The sequence below is a fragment of the Pantherophis guttatus genome, chromosome 10, assembly GCF_059756535.1.
Source record: "Pantherophis guttatus breed Tessera chromosome 10, ASM5975653v1, whole genome shotgun sequence".
Taxonomy (NCBI): Eukaryota; Metazoa; Chordata; class Lepidosauria; order Squamata; family Colubridae; genus Pantherophis; species Pantherophis guttatus.
Window position 1 is genome coordinate 12,421,937 of NC_142072.1, and position 20,592 is coordinate 12,442,528.

General features: G+C 45.1%; 1 protein-coding gene across 2 annotated transcripts in view; it reads right to left on the reverse strand.

The window, feature by feature from the left end:
- The window catches only part of HIVEP3 (HIVEP zinc finger 3), a 214,029-nt gene extending 197,194 nt beyond the window's left edge, over positions 1–16,835 (reverse strand). For both annotated transcript variants that reach the window (XM_087876606.1, XM_034413722.3), the window contains exon 1: positions 16,760–16,835. The gene's annotated coding sequence lies outside the window, so the exon portion shown is untranslated. The remainder of the gene's footprint in view (positions 1–16,759) is intronic.
- Between the last annotated feature and the right edge of the window lie 3,757 nt (positions 16,836–20,592).

Genomic DNA, 20,592 nt, shown 5'->3' on the forward strand with positions numbered 1-20,592 from the left:
TTCAGAAGAAAACAGAACGTTTAATTCAACTACATATGCTAGTTTTGTGGCCGCTCAAGAAATAGTCAGGCAAGGGAAGGGTTTTTGTGGCTCCCGGTGTTTTCTTTTCTGTGGGAAATGGGTCCAAATGGCTCTTTGAGTGTTTAAGGTTCCAGACCCCTGGTGTAAGTCCTATTGCTATTGCTAACCAAGGCCAGGATTTAGCACAATAGGCAAAGCAAGCCATTTTCTGCATTTTGCATCAGGAGCAGAATTTAGGAAAAGTCCCTTCAGGAGATCCAGATGCCGCAACAGATAAGCTAATCAGAAATGTGGCTTTTCCCTCTGGTGGGGTTTTCCATTGACTCTTAAGAGGAGAGGGCAGCCTCCCATTTTTTGTCTTCGGCCTCTGTGTTTTTTCTCTTTCTGAGGCTGGCTGAAAGCGAGGTACAGGCCAGGCCTCCAGCCAACAGCAACTGGCCTGGAATCTAGAGAATTTGGACAGCAAGCTAAGATCCCTAGAGCTGGTTGCAATATGGATTCTGTTTCATTTCATAGCCTGGGATCTGGAGTATGTGAATTTGCTCTGCCGTGGGTATTGATATGAGTTTTTGGCACCAGAGTAACAGCAAGCGTTGATCTTCTGGTGACTAAGATCAACCTCTTTAAAAAAAAACATTGTTCATTCTTTCTCCCCATTTATTTACATATTTGTAACCTGTCTTTATTATTTTTACAAATAACCCAAGGCAGCGAACATATCCAACATGCCTTCCTCCTCCTATTTTCTCCACAACAACAACGTGAGATAAGTTGGGCTGAGAGAAAGTAACCAGTCTAAAGTCACCCAACCAGCTGGCTAAGGTAGGACTTGAACTCATGGTCTGCTGCTTTCTAGCCTGATGCATTAACCCACTAAACCCAACTGACTCTCTCTCTCTCAATTTTAAACAGGGCAGCTTATGCAGATTTAATTAATGAAAATGCATGTGATTCTTTTTTTTTTGTCATGATATTGTTTTTTAACAAATCTTGGGTGTTCTTTTTTTAAAATATGGCAGGGACTTGCTATTTTTTTTTTCTTGCCTGTTCTTTATTTGAGATATTACAAAGGTTTTGGACACCTTATGAAAAGGATGCTGGTTGCATCAGCCATACCACTAAGGTACACAAGTATTGTAAAAGTCTGGCAATCTAAGTCTATATATAAAACAAAGCTCTAGAATCAGATCTCTTAGATAGACCTAATGGTGCTCATTCTAGGACCGTGATGGCGAATCTATGGCTGGCGGCCCCCAGGGGGAGAGCCTTCTCTGTGGGGGCACCCGCCCTGTGGAACGAGCTGCCTCCGGGAATACGACTGATCCCGGACCTCTGGACCTTCCATAAGGCCCTGAAGACTTATTTATTTCACCAAGCCGGCCTAGCCTAAATGGTTCTTAATTGGGATTTTAACATTTTATAGACTTGGGGGTTTTAAATTGGGAAGCCAATGATTTAATTCTTTTTAATTATCTTAACTTTTGTATTGTATGTATTTTTAATTTTGGCTGTTCACCGCCCTGAGTCCCTTCTGGGAGAAGGGCGGTATACAAATTAAATTAATAAATAAATAATAAAATAAATAAATGGCACACAGAGCCATCTCTCTGGGCACGCCAGCTGTCGCCCGGTGCTCTTTCGGGTTCCGGTCTTCGTGTGTGCGGGAGTGCTGAAAACCAGAAGAGCAGCTCCCTGGAGTACATGTGTGCACCGGTAAGCTGAGCTTCTGGTTTCTGGCACACACATGCATGCCAGCCAGCTGTTCTTTTCACACTCATGCATGCCAGAAACTGGAAGACCAGGTAACCAGCCCGCATGCGTACACCGGAAACCAGAAGCTCAGCTTCCCAGCGTGCACATGTGAGCCAGGGAACTGCTCTTCCGGTTTCCAGCACTCCTGCATCCATGCACTGGGGAGCTGCTCTTCTGGTTTCCGGTGCTCCCCCACACGCGTGCGCTCCCGTTTCGGCACTCGGTGCCAAAAAGATCAGCCAACACTGTTCTAGGACAAGGGTCTAAATTTTCCATACCTGCCTCCTGCCAGGTTAGGCTATTGAAGAGGTCTCTCTTCCCTGGTAAACCAGTGACACAGAGGACTTCTGTAGATTAAAGTGGTCGGTAGCATCATACTTTGCCAACTGTCCTCAGAAGCTTCAGGGAGAGAACCACAACTATGGGAGGAAGGCTTTGGAGACTCCTAGTACAAATACTAGTCATGGCCCAATCTCCATACCCTAGATCAGAGGTGTCAAACTCAAGGCCAGGTCCAGTCCATGGGGTGCTTAGATCTGGCCCACTGGGCCGGCCTGCAGTACCTCTGCCAGCGGAAACGGAGCTTATGAGGGTTGCATGCTGCCCTCTGTTTTCTCTGGCAGAGGGTTGCAGGAGACCATCACAACTGAAAACGGAGCTCAGGAGCCTGTTTTCGCTGGCAAAGCGCTCGGGTCTCCACAGGTGCCCCCCGACACGAGTGATGTCGAGCTGGCCACGTCCACCCTGGCCTCCCAAAGTCAAACACAAACCTGATGCGGACCTCAATGAAATCGAGTTTGACAGCCCTGTCGTAGATATCTACTGAGCCCCTCATTATAAGGTTGACTGCTCTTCTAGTTCTTAAGGAAAGATGGTTTCAAGCACTAGAATTAGCCAACTTGCCCAATGGAAGTTGATCGGTCGTTGTGAAAAATTAAACACATGTTACAGCTTAGACACAAACCTTATCTAAAAGCTTTAGCTCTGTTTAAGGTGCTTAGAAAACTCTAAGCTTTTATATTTGTGACAAGCTGTTTAACTGATCTATGGATTTAAGGTTGGCTTAAGCAGCTTAAAGAGCTTCAGGGCTTGGATATGATTTAATATGCTAAAATATGATCTTCTCCCTTTCCCTCCCCCCTCCCCCCCCAAAAAAACCTCTCCAAAGTTTAGGAGGAGAAAAATACCTCAAAGCAAGCAAGTGAATTTCGAGAACAACCAAACTTGACGTGATGTATCAAACTCATGTATTCATTAATATATAGTGGTCCACAACTGGTTTGGTTCATTACCAAGCCACAACAAAAACTAAGTTTACAGAGCAAAATAGATGTGTGTGTATTACACAAACCCAAGATCCAACTAAGTACAGCATGGTTCAGTAGTATGTAAACCCAGTTCACGTTCAAATACGCACACTACAATAACTCACAGTCTGCCTAATTTTCACTTAACTGTATTTCTAAATGGCAGCTTATAGCTAATGTATGAAGATGGGGCCTGGTGGCGCAGCTGGCTAATAGCCTGTTATTAACATTCAGCTGCCTGCAATTACTACACGTTCGAATCTCCCCAGGCTCAAGGTTGACTCAGCCTTCCATCCTTTCTAAGGTAGGTAAATTGAGGACCCAGTTTGTGGGGGCAATAAGCTGACTTTGTATAAATATACAAAAGGATGAAGGCTATTGCTTAACGCACTGTAAGCCGCCCTGAGTCTCCGGAGAAGGGCGGCATATAAATCAAATTAAAAAAAAAAAAAGATGAGGAGTGGGAAGAAGACTTCTAGATCTTGGATTCTTAAAAAAAAAAAGAAAACAGTATTATAAGCATTGTGGTGGAGGTCTTTTACCTGATCTACACTAATGACTGCAAAAAGGAAATGTGTCCTAGAATTATGCCCAATGTCAGAAATAGCAAAGCACATATTTGTGTGGCTTTGAGACTTTCTAATTGCAGAGTCTGTTGAAACTGGATGAGCCAAGAAGTCTTCCCTTCACATTTCAGCCCAAATTTCTTGACTAACCAATGTAGCCCAGCAATAAAGCTATGGCAGAAAGAGAAGGAGAACTGGTCTACAAGGCTTATTGGATGAAATGGAGCTAATCACTATCTGTTAGCCTAATCTATTTCACACTGCCAAGAGAGGAATTTTGTACATCACCAAGGTGAACTGTTGTTCTCCTTTTTCTGTAATAATAAGAAATCATTATTTATTTTAAATCTTCTCATCCATCAGGGCAATTCAAAGCTCTTTCAATTGGCATCGCATTAAAAATGCTAAACATTTATAGTGTAATTAAAGAAACTCAATTAGTAAGGATTAGTTTTCAAACTTTCAGAATCGCATTCCGGTTACAGTGTTAAGAAAGGCCAACCTGTCATTTTCCTTGCCCAAGGAGGAAAACTCAATGTTTGTGATCAATTGATAGAAGCTACACAGCAGATTTTTTTTTAAAAAAAACAACAATATATATATATGTGTGTGTGTGTGTGTGTGTATAAATATACAAACATTATCTATGTATCTATATCTATCTATCTCTATCTCTCTCTCTATCTCTATCTATCTATCTATCTATCTGTATCTCTCTCTCTGTCTATCTATCTCTATATGTATATGTATATGTATAAATACACAAACGTAATCTATGTATCTATCTATATACCTCTCTCTCTCTGTCTATCTCTATATGTATATGTATAAATACACAAACATTATCTATCTATCTGTATCTCTCTCTTTCTGTCTATCTATCTATCTCTATATGTATATGTATAAATATACAAACATTATCTATCTATCTATCTATCTACCTACCTACCTACCTACCTACCTATCTACCTACCTATCATCCATCTCTTCAACATCTTCATGAAAGCTAGCATCATTTTATGAAAACTATGGACCAGACTGTTGAGAAGAGTTCCTTAACATAGCTACAGTACATCAATCAAGATTATAATTTTGCAAGGAAAATGCTTCTGTGCACCTAATTAACTACCTGGGTAATTTACAGCTAAGGATTTAGTAACCTGCAATTCAGCCAAAAACAATTACTCAACTTTTGATGGTTAGGCACCAACACCAGTATTGCTGCCAGCAGTTTCTTGCTGGAAATAAGGCCAGGTGTTTTTTTTATACCATGCAATTCCATTACATGTATTACTTCTGCTGTTCTGAGCCCCCCGTTTTCCTCTAACCTAGTGATCCCAGATGCCTGACACCACCCTTATACTGGAAACAATGGCTATTTTTGTTTCTATGACTTGATAGCTGAAGGATGAAGTAGAATCTGGACCTTTCCACTCCTAAATCCAACATCTTAATCACTACACCGCACAAGCTCACAATTACAATCCAATGCATAAAAGGCATTTACTCAACAGCAAGGGCTCTGGGAGTCCTTGATCTCATCAAAACAACACTAATAATTCTACCAAAATTATCCTGATTATGTCTTGCAGTTACAAGCAAAAAATCCAGGGGTGGGCTTTAAAAACATTAGCAAGGGGTTCTCTGCCCAGTTGTTGGGTAGGCATGGCCATGGTGGGCGTGGCCTAGTCTGCCTCCTGCACCATGGCGGGAAGGGTGTTTTTGCCCTCCCCGGGCTCCAGAGGTTTTCCTCGAGCCTCCGGGAGGCTGGAAATGGGCCCGTTTCCGGCCTTCCCGAACTTCCAGGAGGCCTGTTTTTTGCACTCCCTGAGCCTCTGCGCGTGCCCTGCACTTACCTGCATCCAAAACAGGCCGCGTGAGGACTCCTGAGGGGAGGGACGGGTGGGAGGGGCCAGCCAGGAGTGGGATTTGGGGGTTCTCCACACTGCACAGAATCTTAGCTAGAGGTTCTCCCAAAGCCCCATGAACCCCCAGCAGCCCACCCCTGAAAAAGATCGCAGAAGTTGCCAAGAGTACTGATATTGTAATGCATTAAAACACACTTGCGGTAACTACGTACACTAGGCTAATCTGCTTATAAATGTATTAGGTAAAATCACATACACAATACATACAAAATTTTGACCTAATAATTTGCAAGTAGCTGACCAAACAGAGGAAACATTTCCAACTGAGAAATGAGTGGATGGAAATGAGAGTGACAATATTTGTTCATCCCTATCTTTTAGGGAGAGCAAAGGTTTAATAATCTTTTCCTTTTCTAACAAATTCAAAATAAAGCAGGAGAATAAGCTCTGTCGCGTATTTTCTAGCACATCTGGGAAAGTTTGATGACCATGTCTCAGTTGGTAAGTACAAACAATAGTAAACAACCTTGATATTTATTCACTCATTCAATCACTCAATTTCTATCTCAATCCAAATGACTCTGGGCAGTGAAGATGATCGCCACAATTAAAATCATAAACACACAAAAATAGTTACAACGTTCCACTAGAGCTAGGTTTACACTTCACATTAAGCTACAAAGGGATTGGTTTCCTTTCAGTTTGGCTGGTTGTGTGAACTCAACTACTGTTGTTTAACTTAGTATGAGATATGAACCTAGCCAAATGTCATTTGTTAAAGAAACTGCAAATAAGCAAACCATGCCATAGAATAACACATATGAATCATGTTATATTCCTCCTTCACTATCAACATTCAACATCCATATGTTATATCAATATACGTAAAAGATTTGAATTAAGAGATATAGGTATGGGGGGGGAGGAAATGGATAGATTATGAGTTGAAATTGCTAAATTAGGATTTATTATATAGTTTTACAGCTGAAAGTTGCTTTGAATGTTGCTTTGAAATGTATAGTATAAGGGGGATATTGTTAGAAGGATAGATTATGAGTTGAATAGATGAAATTGCTAAATTAGAATTTATTATATAATTTTACAGTTGAATGTTGTTTTTGAAATGTATAGTATAAGGGGGATATAATAATATTGTTAGAAAGAAAGGGTTAGTATATGGGGGGTGGTACAAAAGGATGGTAAAGTGTTATATAATCTGTTATTAATTTGGGTTTTATTTTGGAGAAGCCACAGGGAGGGGAGGGGGAGGGGGGGTTAGGGTGGAGGGGGGGAAAGGGGGAAAAATTTGTATTTGAAAAACTTTTTCAATTAAAAAAAAAAACATTCAACATCCAAAGCAAACTTAGAAAGTTCTTCTAATTCCTAAAAGTAGTTTTTGAGGGATAGGAAGTATCACTTTTTTTTCTATGCTATATAATTCTATGCTATATAATTAGCTAATCCATAACATTGGGAGCAGATAAAACTTAATTATTCTTTCAAAGACTAATATAAACACTGAGCCATGCATACTGTGGATAGCAACTGCATCTCTAGGCCAGAGTTTCTCAACCTCTACTACAACTATTAAAAAGTTGTTATTCCGATTCCCAGAATTCCCAAGCATGCTCGCCCACACATCTTAAAAGTTAAAGAGGTCGAGAAACATTGCTCGAGACCTTTAGCAACCAAGAACAAGATCCAAGCTTAGAAATCAGCATATTTTCCCTCTCGTCATTCTTCCATTACATAACAGGGCAGTAAAGAATCAAGATGTACTAAGCCAAAAAAATAAAATAAAATAAAATAAAATCACAGTTACTACTTTCTTCCAAATCTGTCATGACATGTTTGCTTTTGTTAGCAAGCTGCATTCCAAGCAAACGAAAAGCACTGGGAATTTTGCTCTTTTCTTTTCTTTTCTTTTTTTTTTTTGAGTGTTCCTGAAAGAAGTGGGTTTCCTGGGATACGCTTGAATTAAGGCAACATTCCTCACATTTTTTGGTGTGTTTGTCTTAATTGCTCAAGAGGTCACTTCCTCCTCAAATCCACCCTGAAAAGCTGACATTCCCAATTGAGGCTTGGAAATTTAAAAATGGGAAACAAAAATAAATGCACATGTCTGGCATCAGGGAAGGCAATCAAGAACTGAAGGTCAAATGAGGTTCTGTTCCTCCATATATTTGTTTCTTTGAAGGATGTGCAAATTTGGACTTTTCCAGTGGATCTATCATGTTATCTTGAACCCAATAAGCATTAACATAGAACCGTGATGGCGAACCTATGGCAGGCGTGCTACAGGTGGCACGCAGAGTCCTCTCTGCGGACACGCCAGCCAGCTGTCGCTCCAGCCCAGCTCCAGCATGCATGTGCGTGTGCCTCCCGCCAGCCAGCTGGTCTTCAGGTCTCTACCACACATGTGGGGGGGGGCAGTGTGCATGTGGGGGATGTGCATGCGCATGTGCAGAGGAGCAGGGTGCATGCAGGGGGGTGCAAGTTGGTGCAGGAGGCTTTCCAGGCCCAAAACAGGGCTCAGTTTTGGGCCTGGAAAGCCTCGTGCACCACCTGAAAGGCAAAATGGGGCGCAGGGGGTCCAGGGCGCATGCACGAGGGTGGGGGTGGGGTACATGTGCGGGGGATGCACACATATGCATGGGGAACGTGCACACATGTATGGGGCAGGGTGCATGCGTAGGGGGGCACTCGCATTGCATTTTGGGGGTTCAGGCATGCGCATGTGTGCACGCTTTGGCATTCAGCAACAAAACGGTTAACCATCACTGATACAGAACATAGAATAACAAGGTTGGAAAGGAGTTTGCAGGTCTTCTACTCCAAGCCCCTGCTCCAGCAAGAGACACACTCTGGGCAACTGGTTGTCCAACCTCTTCTTAAAAACCTCCAGTGATGGAGCACCCACTGTTCCACTGATTGACTGTTCTCACCACCAGAAAATGTCTCCTTAGTTCTAGGTTGCATCTACAATACCCTTCTCTTGTCAGTTTTGGATGAAGACAGAAGTGGGCAACCCTCCAACCTGCTGGCCAGATATGACCTACACTGCCATGATTTTGTGACTTTCTCCTCCCCTTCAGGAACCTGTGAAGATCATTTATTTATTTATTATTACATTTTTGTCTCGCCTTTATTGCTTTATTAGTAACTCAAGATGGCAAGCACGCATAATGCTTCCTCCTCCTCCTATTTTCACCCACGACAACAGCCCTCTGAGACAGAGGGACTGGCCAATAGTCACCCAGCCAGTTTTCCTGCCTGAGAAGGGACTAGAACTCACACAGCCTCCTGCTTTCTAAGCCAGCACCTTAACCACTACACCAAAATGGCATCCTGCCACTAAAGACACCAACTCTCCAATTTATGATGCAGCAACTGGCCTAGTTATGAAGAATATCTATTTATAAGGTCACTAGAAGTCAAAAATGACTCGATGGCACGTAACCAAATCAACCGTCCTGGGATTTATTTATTTTTTAAGGAAACAAAAGGAAATATGAATATTTTTACTTGAAAACAAAATTCCAACACTCAAAAAACACGGATAATGTAAGATAGCAGGCACAGCACAGAAGCTGGATGGCAAAGCCAAGTCTCCTTTGCACAAACGCATATGTCAATCCCAAGTTTGCATACATGCAAATGGCAATAAAAAATACATGCCAATACAGACTAAGACAAACGGTTTTCTTCCACATTTGAGTACAGCCCAAATGAGACAAGATCTGCCTTGTACTGCCTCCTCTAACCAGATGCGTGCAAGATGTACCTGTTTATCGTATCCATCTTTTCTTCAACAGTATTAAGACACTATGGTGGCTTCAGCAATAGCAATGGCACTTAGACTTATATACCGCTTTACAGTGCTTTTACAGCCCTCTCTAAGCGGTTTACAGAGTCAGCCTATTGCCCCCAACAATTTGGGTCCTCATTTTACCGACCTTGGAAGGATGGAAAGCTGAGTCAATCTTGAGCCTGGTCAAATTGGAACTGCCAAATTGCAGGCAGTCAGCAGAAGTAGCCTGCAGTACTGCATTCTAACCACTGTGCCACTGTGGCAGCACTTCTTTAAACGGGATGATCCACTGGAAGAACCTGAACTGGAAGAAATAAGTCTTGAAGAGCGACTTCTGATAATCCTCAACTTACAACCAGTCCTTCAGCAACCATTTGAAGTTACAGTGGCACTGAAAAAAGGGACTTACAACCTCCCACTTACAACCATTGCAGCATTCCCACAGTTCACATGATCAAAATTTGGGTGCTTGGCAAACGGCATGTATTTAAGGACCTCCCCAGCCAGCTTCCAACGAAGTCAACGACAGAAGCCAGACTTACTTAGTAACAACCATGGCCAAAAAAAAAAAAAAAAAAAGTCATACAAAAGGATGTGACGGACTTAACAAACTCCTCACGTAGCCACGGAAAGTCTGGTCCCAATTGTGATTGTAAGTCAAGGACTACACCTGTACGCTTTTTAACTCAAAACGGGATCCAAAATATTTGGGGCAAGCTAGTGGAAAAATGAGAACTTCTCCAGATCTAAGCAATTTGAATATCACACAGTCTGTCCTGGCAAGGAACCGAGATGCTTGGGAATTGAGGCTTCCTCTTGAAGTTCATCGTGTTTTGGGACACAACAAGCCAGCAAATCTTCCTGACCCAACCCAGCCAAAAGTTTATTGCTATCGAACTCCAAGACACACAAAAATGCAGCCTGCCATATTGTGCAACCGTGCTCAAGTTCACATTTTCCCAATGCTTCAGGGAACAGAATGGAGGCCCAAAGAGCGGCGAGCAAAATCACTGTAATTCTATGAAATATAACAACAATAAAAAGAAATCCCAGCCGGGGGCCCAATCCACCTCCAACTGAGTCCAGACTCCCGTTGTTTGGTGAACAAAGAGCATCACTAAAGTTCCCTTTCCTTGTTTCACCGATTGTCCTAAGCTACAGGATGGTTGGTTTCTTTCTTTTTTTTAAAAAAAAAAAGTTTTTTATTTTGAATAAATTAAAACAAGACACAAACACACAACATTTATATACATATCACTTTTTCCTACAGCTACTTCAAAGTGATCCTTTCTTGCTATTTACATCTATTTACACATATTTTAACTTTGTCTTATTCAACAATTGTTTTCCATCTTTCTTTATTTCGTCTACATTGTACCTTGATCTTCAACATTTTCCCCCCCCTCCCCTTTATTCCTCTTTCTCATTTTTCCTATTCTCCAACCATTCATACCATCTACACCACACTTTGTAATATTCTGTATCCTCTTTCCCATTGAGTTCTTTTGTTAATTTGTCCATCTCTGCGCATTCTAAAATTTTTCTAATTCAATCTTCTTCTTATGGTGGATTTTCCTTCTTCCAATTTTGCGCAGAGACTATGCAGGCTGCCGAGCTCCGTTTTTGGCTGCAACGGCCTCTGCAACCCTGTGTCAGCGAAAATGGAGCTTGGGAGGGCTGCCTGTGGCCCTTGTGAGCTCCGTTTTCGGCTGCGATGGCCTCCTGCAACCCTCTGCAGGCAAAAATGGAACTTGGGAGGGCCGCGGCCAAGCTCCATTTTCACTGGCAGAGGCGCCACAGGCTGGTCTTTCACTGTTTTCAGGGCAGATCTAAGCACCCTGCGATGAGTTTGACACCCCTGAATTATAACCATGAATTATTTATTTATTTATTACATGTATTTATATGCCGCCATTCTCCCGAAGGACTCAGGGCGGCGAACACAAGTTAAGAAACAAGTACAATAAAATCATAATTTAATCCAAAAAATTAATTAATAGTAAATAATAAAACCCGGAATCAGAGTCAGCTTATTTGTTTGAAAAGCCAAGTCTTCAAGTCCCGGCGGAAGGAACGGAGATCAGGAGCCATCCGGAGCTCAGTAGGTAATTCATTCCAGAGAGTGGGAGCACCCACAGAGAACGCCCTACCCCTGGGCACAGCAAGGTGACACTGGCTCGCCATCGGAACCCTGAGGAGAGCGGCCCTATGTGAGCGAACAGGACGGTGAGAGGCAAGCAGGAGGAGGTCATGCAAATATCCCGGACCTAAGTCAATTATAGCTTATATACAAGTCATCTATGGCTTGTTAAAGTATGGACTGCTTATCCATCTGTGTTTTAATTCATCATATGAAACCACCCAATAAAGCCAGTGGATGTTCAATGCACGGCTACTTACCGTGTTTCCCCGAAAATAAGACATCTCCTGATAATAAGCCCAATCGGGCTTTTGAGCGCATGCACTAAAATAAGCCCCTCCCCCAAAATAAGCCCTGCCTGAAAATAAGCCCTCCCTGAAAATGTTTAAATGCATGCATAGCTGGTCCCTGACATTTCCTCTGGTTAGGGTTAGGGAGACAGAGTTGGAAATCAGGTAAGACGGCAAGAGGAGCCCCGTCTTGCTCCACGCGCCCCAAAATAATAAGACCTCCCCGAAAATAAGGCCAAGGGCTTATCTTAGGGTTCACACAAATATAAGAAAGGGTCTTATTTTCGGGAAAACTCAGTAGCAATCACCCTTAATAGGAACCTTCTGATTGTTACATTATAATAGGGAGCTCCAATCCCTTGGAGCTAATTCTGCCTGTTGCTGCCATCTGCGATTCTTTGCCAGGGTCCAGCTATCTTTAAACAGTTGCACGACACACTGAAATACTAGCAAATATAAGCGACTACACTGCCACATTTACCTCCGCCATGCAAAACTCCAGGCACGGAACCAAGCTGCTTATTTATGAGATGCATCTGCCATGCAAAATGCAAATTTCCATGCATGAAACACAGCTGATTAACCATGAGATGTATGACATCATACTGGCTCCTGGGTTGAGAAAGAGGGAACGATCCCAAAGTTCGCCAGCAATCTTCTGTAGCTGAAGTTGGGGGGGTGGGTCAGAACCTGGATCTTTCTGCTTCTTGTCTAGCACTTTCACCAGTAGATCACAAAGATTCTTGGTCCAGAGAGAGACATTAGTCCAATGATCTCCGGAGAACTTCAGTGGCTGAAGGGAGACCAGAAGCTGGAGTCTTAGTTCAGCAGCATGTTCCTTGCAACAGAATGATGGATTTGGGGTTGAAACAAAAGAACTGGCCACATTACAGGTGATCCTCAACTTACAACCCTTTATTTAGCGACCATTCGAAGTTGCAACAGCACTGAAAAAAGTGGGTTATGACCGTTTCTCACACTTATGACTGTTGTTGCGGCATCCCCATGTTCATGTGATCAAAATTCAGACGCTTGGCAACTGGCTCATATTTTTGATGGTTATGGTGTCCCAAGGTCATGCAGAAGCCAGGTTCTTTTAACAACCGTGTTACTAACGACTGCAGTGATTCACTTAACAACTGTGGCAAGAAAGGTCATAAAATGAGACAAAAATCACTTAGCCACTGTCTTGCTTTAGCAACAGAGATGTTGGGCTTAGTTGGGGTTGTAAGTCAAGGACTGCCTGTATCTCATGAGCTTTCCTTTGATCTTGACTCTCTCTCCCAGGCCCTAAATGGCTTCACCAGCCATATGAATCACGACTCATATAATTCAACATTTCAGAATTGTAGTTATCTTCACGTGGAACTGATTATTTTTCCTGGGCTAAGGAGGCACTAGAACTCACAGCCTCCTGGTTTCTAGACTGGAACCTTAACCACTAGAACAGTGTTTCTCAACCTTGGTAGCTTGAAGATGGGTGGACTTCAACTCCCAGAATCCCCCAGCCAGCGCTGCTGGCTGGGGGATTCTGGGAGTTAAAGTCCACCCATCTTCAAGCTTCCAAGGTTGAGAAACACTGCACTAGAACAAACTGACTCTAGAAGTAAACCTAAATCATGGCAGTGTAATGAAAATTACACATTGTTTGGAAACAAAAACAGTTGTGAAACCTACCGTAAGAATGTCTTCAATGTGTTATTTGTCAGACAACACTGTCCACTGAGAGAGAGCAGGAAGCCAAAATTCTTATCCTTGTTCTATTGGCTACATAGATTAACATACAATTTTTAAAAGAAGGAGGAGTTAGTAGTTGCCTAACTCTAATTAGACAATGTTTTTTTTTCCCCCTTAAGGGCTTGACACACATTCATTTCCTGTTTGGAGGGAGAAGGGAAGCAGCAATTATAAAATTTGAGAGACTCTGCCATAAAGGGAATTTTAAAATTAAAATATTCCCCCAAAGAAGAGGTTTGTTTAAACGCCGGCCTTGGAATTTCACTGAATATGACTGCCCTTAAAATCATTCACTAAGCAGCATTAGAGCATCAGCAATCACACCCTGATTGGCTGTGAAAATTTCACACTGTTGAACATCTCTCTCTTCCCCACTGTTAACAAGCAGTTTCTTATCTCTAAAGGCATCAATACAGCAATTACAAACACTGCTAACCATTGCTGGATATCTTGGTCACTGAAACATTCCAGCCAGAGACAAGCTGTAACCCAACCGAATAGCACATTTTCAAGTAAACAGCATAAAATCCATCATCAATAATTTGTGCAAAAGCATATTCTGTTACTACAAGGGGCCAGCCTGTTCCTGGTAACACCAGACACCTCGGCAAAGAGAAAATTTATACTGTATGAGCAGTGGTCCATTTCAACAAAAACATGTTAATACAAACTCTTTTTACTAAGTATTCTAATGGATGACAGTGATATTAAACAGGAGGATACTTTTGAAATGCCCAGCAGCTGAATACAGCTTGCAAAACTCCTAATGCCATCATGAAAAATGCACACACAACCCCATTTATTTTTCCATTCCCTGAACTAGTTGTAAGAATTAGTAGACTCTGCTCTTAACTTAATCCAAAATTGATCAGCTAACCTTTTTTTTTTTAATTTGATTTATATGCCGCCCTTCTCCGGAGACTCAGGGCGGCTTACAGTGCGTTAAGCAATAGCCTTCATACTTTTGTATATTTATACAAAGTCAGCTTATTGCCCCCACAAACTGGGTCCTCAATTTACCTACCTTAGAAAGGATGGAAGGCTGAGTCAACCTTGAGCCTGGTGAGATTCGAACTTACAGTAATTGCAGACAGCTGGTGTTAATCACAATGCTATCAGTCTGCTGAGCCACCAGGCAAGTTAACTGGTCTTAACTTGAACCTCAATTTGCTCCATCAAGCCAAAGGTTGTTTCAGGAAACAGAATTAGCAACAGGTACATAAACTGCAGGTGAACAACGGAACGAGACCTTGAAATACAATTAAAATATTTCAAATTACTGGCAGAAAGCTCAGTTTAGCAATACTTGCCAATCCTTCTCCGCTTTCTTCTCGTTCAACTTTTGCACTGCTACCCAGGGTAGCTCTTGTGCCAAGAACTTGACTAGTGCTCCTCATTACCAGAAGCATGGGAGGAAAAAAATGCTGGAACCTGACCAACTCAATCACATGTCTTTTTTTTTTTTTTTTTGAAAGATCCAGGTTAGGAAGACACAAACGCTTATGTTTTGGAATCTAAAGAAATACGAGACCTCCTATATAAGGTGTTTCCATTTGCCAGGAAGCTTTCCAATGTGGGTGGGGGGGATGGGACCCATAGAATTTCCTATTAAGGAGAATCTCCTTAATTCACTAAATGACAGCTCAACCCTAAAGTTACATCTGCCTTGCTATTTGTTATGCAATCAAGAGGCCAATTATCACCCCAAAAATGGCCCAGGCCAGATTGTATACTAGGGAGTCCTTAAGACTTTTATTTTTATTTCCCCTCTTTTCCCTCCACACAGAGAACAACACTCTGCAGTCAGTCTGCTACAATCAGAGCACTGCCACTGTCTTAAACCCCAACAGAAGAACCTCAGCACAGATGGCTAAAGATAGGCAGAAGGCAGGTATGACAAGCGATGAAGTTGCTAAGCAAAAAGATTTCCAGGCAGTAGCTAGAGATCGTTCATTTGCAAATTCCAGTAAGATGCTGGAATTTGCCTAAACCCCCCACACACACCCTTTCTCCCCCCCCCACAACCAAGAGAGTAAATACTCTACTGTTCTCCAAAACCTAAATGCCATTTAAATGTCCGTCATCTGCCATATGTGGAAAAGCTGCAATTGCTAAAAAAAAATAATAAAAAATAAATAAATCAGGTAAGCCCGCTGAGGCACAGAATACATGCTTTGCTGGGCATCTGATGTGCAGAGCCATCTATCAGGAGCCGATGATGCCATGCTTTCAGGCTAACCATATTCTGCGGCAACACACACAGCCTTTAAAGAAAAGGGGGGGGAGGATGCAAAACTAGAGGGAAATGCCACTGCTCCATTCAGCTCCTCGCATCCAATGGAAATCAAACCTTAGCTCTCTTCCAAGAAGCAGACCAGAGGTTTTACTTCCCCTCCTCTCCACACGGATACCCCCCCATCCCCCCCCACCCCAGATATACAAAGGCCTCTTCTCCGATCAATTGACTAAGGGGAGGGGGGAGAAATAGATTAAAATTCTAGATGCACCCACCCTCTGACGACGCTAAGGCCATGTGTCTCTCTTTCTGGCGACTTGAATCAGAAACAAGCATCATCGCAAGAGGTTGGCAAATGTTATTTTTACCCGTTCTCCCTCTCCCCCTCCTCCTCCTCCTCCCCCTCCCTTTTCCATCAGGCACAACTCACAAGGTATCTGGAACCCAGGCTAAGTTTAAAAGCAAGAAAAGATCCAGATGCAAGAGGTCTGGTATCTAAGGGGCTTAGTTAAAAGGCCTGCACATCTTTCTCCGGAGCACCTTGTCCGTCCGTGCCCCCCCCCACCCCATTTCCACCCCACACAGGCCTTTCAGAAGAAGCTCAAAGCTGCAGGAGGCAACGGAAGGGTTAACCTCCACCAATTGACACCCGCAAAGGTTACTTCAGGCCCTGAGAGCAAAAGCTGGATCCTATCAGCTGTGCTGCACAGCCCACTCAAGGGAATAGCTGCTTCTCTCTCTCTCTCTCTCTCTCTCTCTCTACAGGCCACCCCAGAACAGCCCCTCCTGCAGGACACCCCCAGATGCAGGAACCCATTCCCAAGTGACCCCCCACACACACACACACAACACACACACTTCTCCGCTACCAAAAATGGAATCTACCCCACCCCCACCCCTCCCCCGGGATCCTTCCCCAGCAGAAAACAGCCACTGCAACGTGCCAACACTTTTGAGAAGGGCACAGCCTCACACAGGAGGGCAGGCAGAATAAACAGGAAAACACCTCTGGCTTCCATTGCCTTACTTACCTTTGCCGTCTAGCTTGCAACAGCCAAGCCTCCTCTGGCATTCTTTCCACTTGCTTTTCCTTTTGGCGGGGGAGGGGGGAGATGGGGGGGGGAGAAGGAATTGGCTGCCTGGTTTCCTCCTCCTGGAGGAGGTGAGGTTCCTTCCAGCGATCGGGCGATGGGATCTCTCTTCGCCAACACCTGTTTTGGGCGGGGGGGGGCAGGGGGGGCAGGGGGGGCTCGATCGGAGAAGAGCCTTATTGTCAGTTGGCTCAGGAGGCGAACAGACGGGTCATTCCGGGTGGCCGTATCAGAGCCGATGCCCCCCCAAATCAAGGCGGGGGTGAGGTGGGGGTGGGGGGAATCCTGGGGGGGAGGGAGGAGGGGGGGCTGGCATCTACAGCCATAACAACCACAAGGGCCCAGCTTGCTTCATAAAGGGGAGATCTCGCAGTTTTGTGAGCATGCTCCACAGCTGGAAATCGAGCCTTCCGCTTGTTTTTATTCTTCGGGATCAAAAAAAAATAAAAATAAAAATAAAAAAATAAAAATAAATCACCCGAGCCCGGGAGAGGAAGCAAAGAAAGGCGGCAACGCAGCCGCCGAAAGCCTCTTCCTGACGCTGCTGGACAGCAGGGAATCAAATCCAGCCCGGAACAGCCGCAGCATAATCGGGATCGGCCGCTTGCTCCCGTTGTTGTTGTTGTTGTTGATGGTGGTGGTGGTGATGATGATGATTTTTTTTTTTAATGTATAAAAATAACTAATGATTGCAACTGTCTTGCTTATCCGGATGTTATTCTAGAGATGATGGGCACCAATCACAATAAGAACAGCCAGCCTCTTTGCACTCTTTTCTCTTCTCCCTCCCCGCCCCCCCCCCTTTCCCTTCCACCCGCTTTCTGTGCTATTTAGGCCTTTGAGACGTGGTTGGAAGCCTTTTAAAGCTACAGTACGACGGCTTGGCAGGAGGGAGGGAGGGGGTCTGCTTTAAAGGGGAGGGAGGGGAGGGGAGGGCCGGCTTGGGAAGAGCCACAAGCCAGCGGGCGCCACTAAGGGCTCCGTGGGTGGTGAGGGGGGGGAGGGAGGAGCCACCGCTCAGCCCCGCCCCTTGGGAAGGCAGAAATCCAACACGATGCCCAGGCGCGTTTTCTTGCCCGAGCTGGGCGCTTCCCGGATCGCGGGCACTGGGTTTTGTTTGCATCCGCCGTCCCTTCTCTTGACCGCTCCACCAGCACCCTTTCCTCGCCACGCGGCTTTTGCAACTCGATCCTGCCACAACAAGCCTTCCCACACACACACACACACACACACACACACACAGGGTGCATTAACCCGTTTTCTGGCTTGGCACCAGATCCAGAAGCACAAAACGCAACAGCGGGGCAGGAGGGAGGGGGGTGGACAGGGGGTTCCACGTTTTTTTTTTAAGCCATTAAAACAATGTAACGGAATCCGAAGGAAGCCGCAAAGGTTTGTTAAGACGATCCGGGCAAGCGTGTCGTGTGATCGCAAAAACCCTGATCTCTCGAGGGAGGGAGGGAGGGAGGGGGGGGGGGCAGGTGGATGGGATTTGCTTTCCCGGAATCACAGGCTGGAAGGGAAGCAAGGTGGAACCAGGCAACTTGTTAGCTCGGGAGTCATTCCCACGCGCGGTGGAAGGCAGGGGTTCCACAAACACGGGGATCCTGCGGGGCTTGAAAGGTTAACACCGGTTCGCGCTACTCGCAGGCGCCTCAATTCCCTTTTAAAAAGTCGATATTGTGAAGCGTGTGCAGCAAAATGTTAACACATACCCAGGCACAGCTGTTTATTTACCCCTGGCCCACGGCATTTAACGTAGCATACTTCCAAGCAAAAAACATGCTAGAGACACAGAAGGATCCGTTTCTATAGATCTTCAAGATGCTAAGTAAGGACCCTTAGCAAGGAGAAAAGTAACTCACGGCGGACGGAGCAACTTCTAAAGCAGACGAAGTTCAGACCAGCCATGGCCACCCCACTACCTGCATACTCTCCCTAAAGTGCATTAGAATAGAATAACAGAGTTGGAAGGGACCTTGGAGGTCGTCTAGTCCAACCCCCTGCTTAGGCAAGAAACATTACACTTTGCTTCCGAATAAACACCCATATTCGATACAGTCATATAGTACCCTAAGCCTCTCATTTCCAAAAAGGAAGTCCTGCCGCGTTTTATTTGCAAAAGATCTCATCCGCGATTACCGTTTTTTTCTCCCGACGCGTCCTTTTTCTTTCTTTTTCTTTTCTTTTTTTTTTGGCCGACAGCGCACGTCCTCTCAAAAAATAACCCAACATTCAGAAACGAGACAGAAAAAATACAACATTCAGCGGGGTCACCGGCAGCTCACCAGCCGCCGGACTGAGAACTAGCGCCTTGAGAACAGTTTTAGCCCGAAGTTGGTTCCACACACGACTTTAAGCGGTCGGACTCGACTCCGCAGCCCCTCGCTGGGAACCCGTCCGTCTTCCACGGCCCGTGAGGCAAGAAGGGCTTCGTGTGAGCCCCTCGCGGGGACGCGCGACGTGATGGAAACATCCCACCCACCCTTCTGCCCCCACTTTTCTCCAGGATGGCCCCAAGATCAGATCTCCAAAGCCCAGTTTGGGGAAGGGTTCTTTCTTTCTTTCTTTCTTTCTTTCTTTCTTTCTTTCTTTCTTTCTTTCTTTCTTTCTTTCTTTCTTTCTTTCTTTCTTTCTTTCTTTCCTTCCTTCCTTCCTTCCTTCCTTCCTTCCTTCCTTCTTTCCCACCTACCTACCTTCCTCTTTGTTTTGGCATTTCTCCTGACTATGATACTATTTTCTCTTTCTCTTCTCCTTCCCTTTTCTTTCTTTCTTTCTTTCTTTCTTTCTTTCTTTTTCTTTCTTTCTTTCTCTCTTTCTTTCTTTCCTCCCTCCCGCCCTCCCTCCTTCTCTTTCTTTCTCTTTCTTTCTCTTTCTTTCTCTTTCCTTCCTTCCTTCCTCCCTCCCTCCCTCCCTCCTTTTCTTTCTTTTCTTTTCTTTTCTTCTTTCCTTTCCTGACTAGGTGGCTGAATGGCTAAAACGCTGAGCTTGTCGATCAGAAAGGTCGGCGGTTCGAATCCCTAGTACAGGTCTCCCGAGTGAGCAGGGGAGAGGTAGACTGGATGACCTCCAAGGTCCCTTCCAACTCTGTTACTGTTAACTTCTTTCTTGCCTTTACAACCCAAAAGCCCGCTACTCACCGCATCCAAAAAAAGTGGTGGGGGGGAGTCTCGGAGAAGCGACTCGCAACGCCGGGGCGTCCGACGTTGGTTTCCCTCCGTTCAGAGACGACGGAGACGCAGCGAAGCTCCGAAATCCACGGGCCGGTCCAGAGGGGGTGGGGTGGGGGGGAAGGAGGAGCTGGACTGGAGCCGCGCTTCTCCGGCCGCGGATCCGCGAAGCACCGACTCAGCGCTCCAGGATAAGGCCGGGCAAGGAGGACGAGCCCACCAGGCGCTCGGCCGCCGGGGAAACCTGAGCGAAGTTGCCGGAGGAAACCCGCCGCCGCTGCTGCTGCTCCCGCTGCCGCTGCCGCCGCCGCCGCCGCCTCGTCTCCAGGGCGGGCGCCTCAGGAGGGCAGCCGCGTCGTCCTCCCCGCCGGGAGCCGCCGAGCCATTGGCGAAGAGGAGACATCCTACATCGAGAGGCCGCTTCAGCTACCGCCCCTTCCCCGGTGCCGTTTCAACGCAGCCCCTCCCGGGAGCTTTGGCCGGGACGAGAGCGAGAGGGCTCCTGAGCGCGTGCAGAGCGCGCGGGCGACCTGAAGGAGCGCTTCCCTTCGAGCCTCAGCGCCGGGGAGCTACAGCAAGCCCGTTGGACGGCTTGGGAGAAAA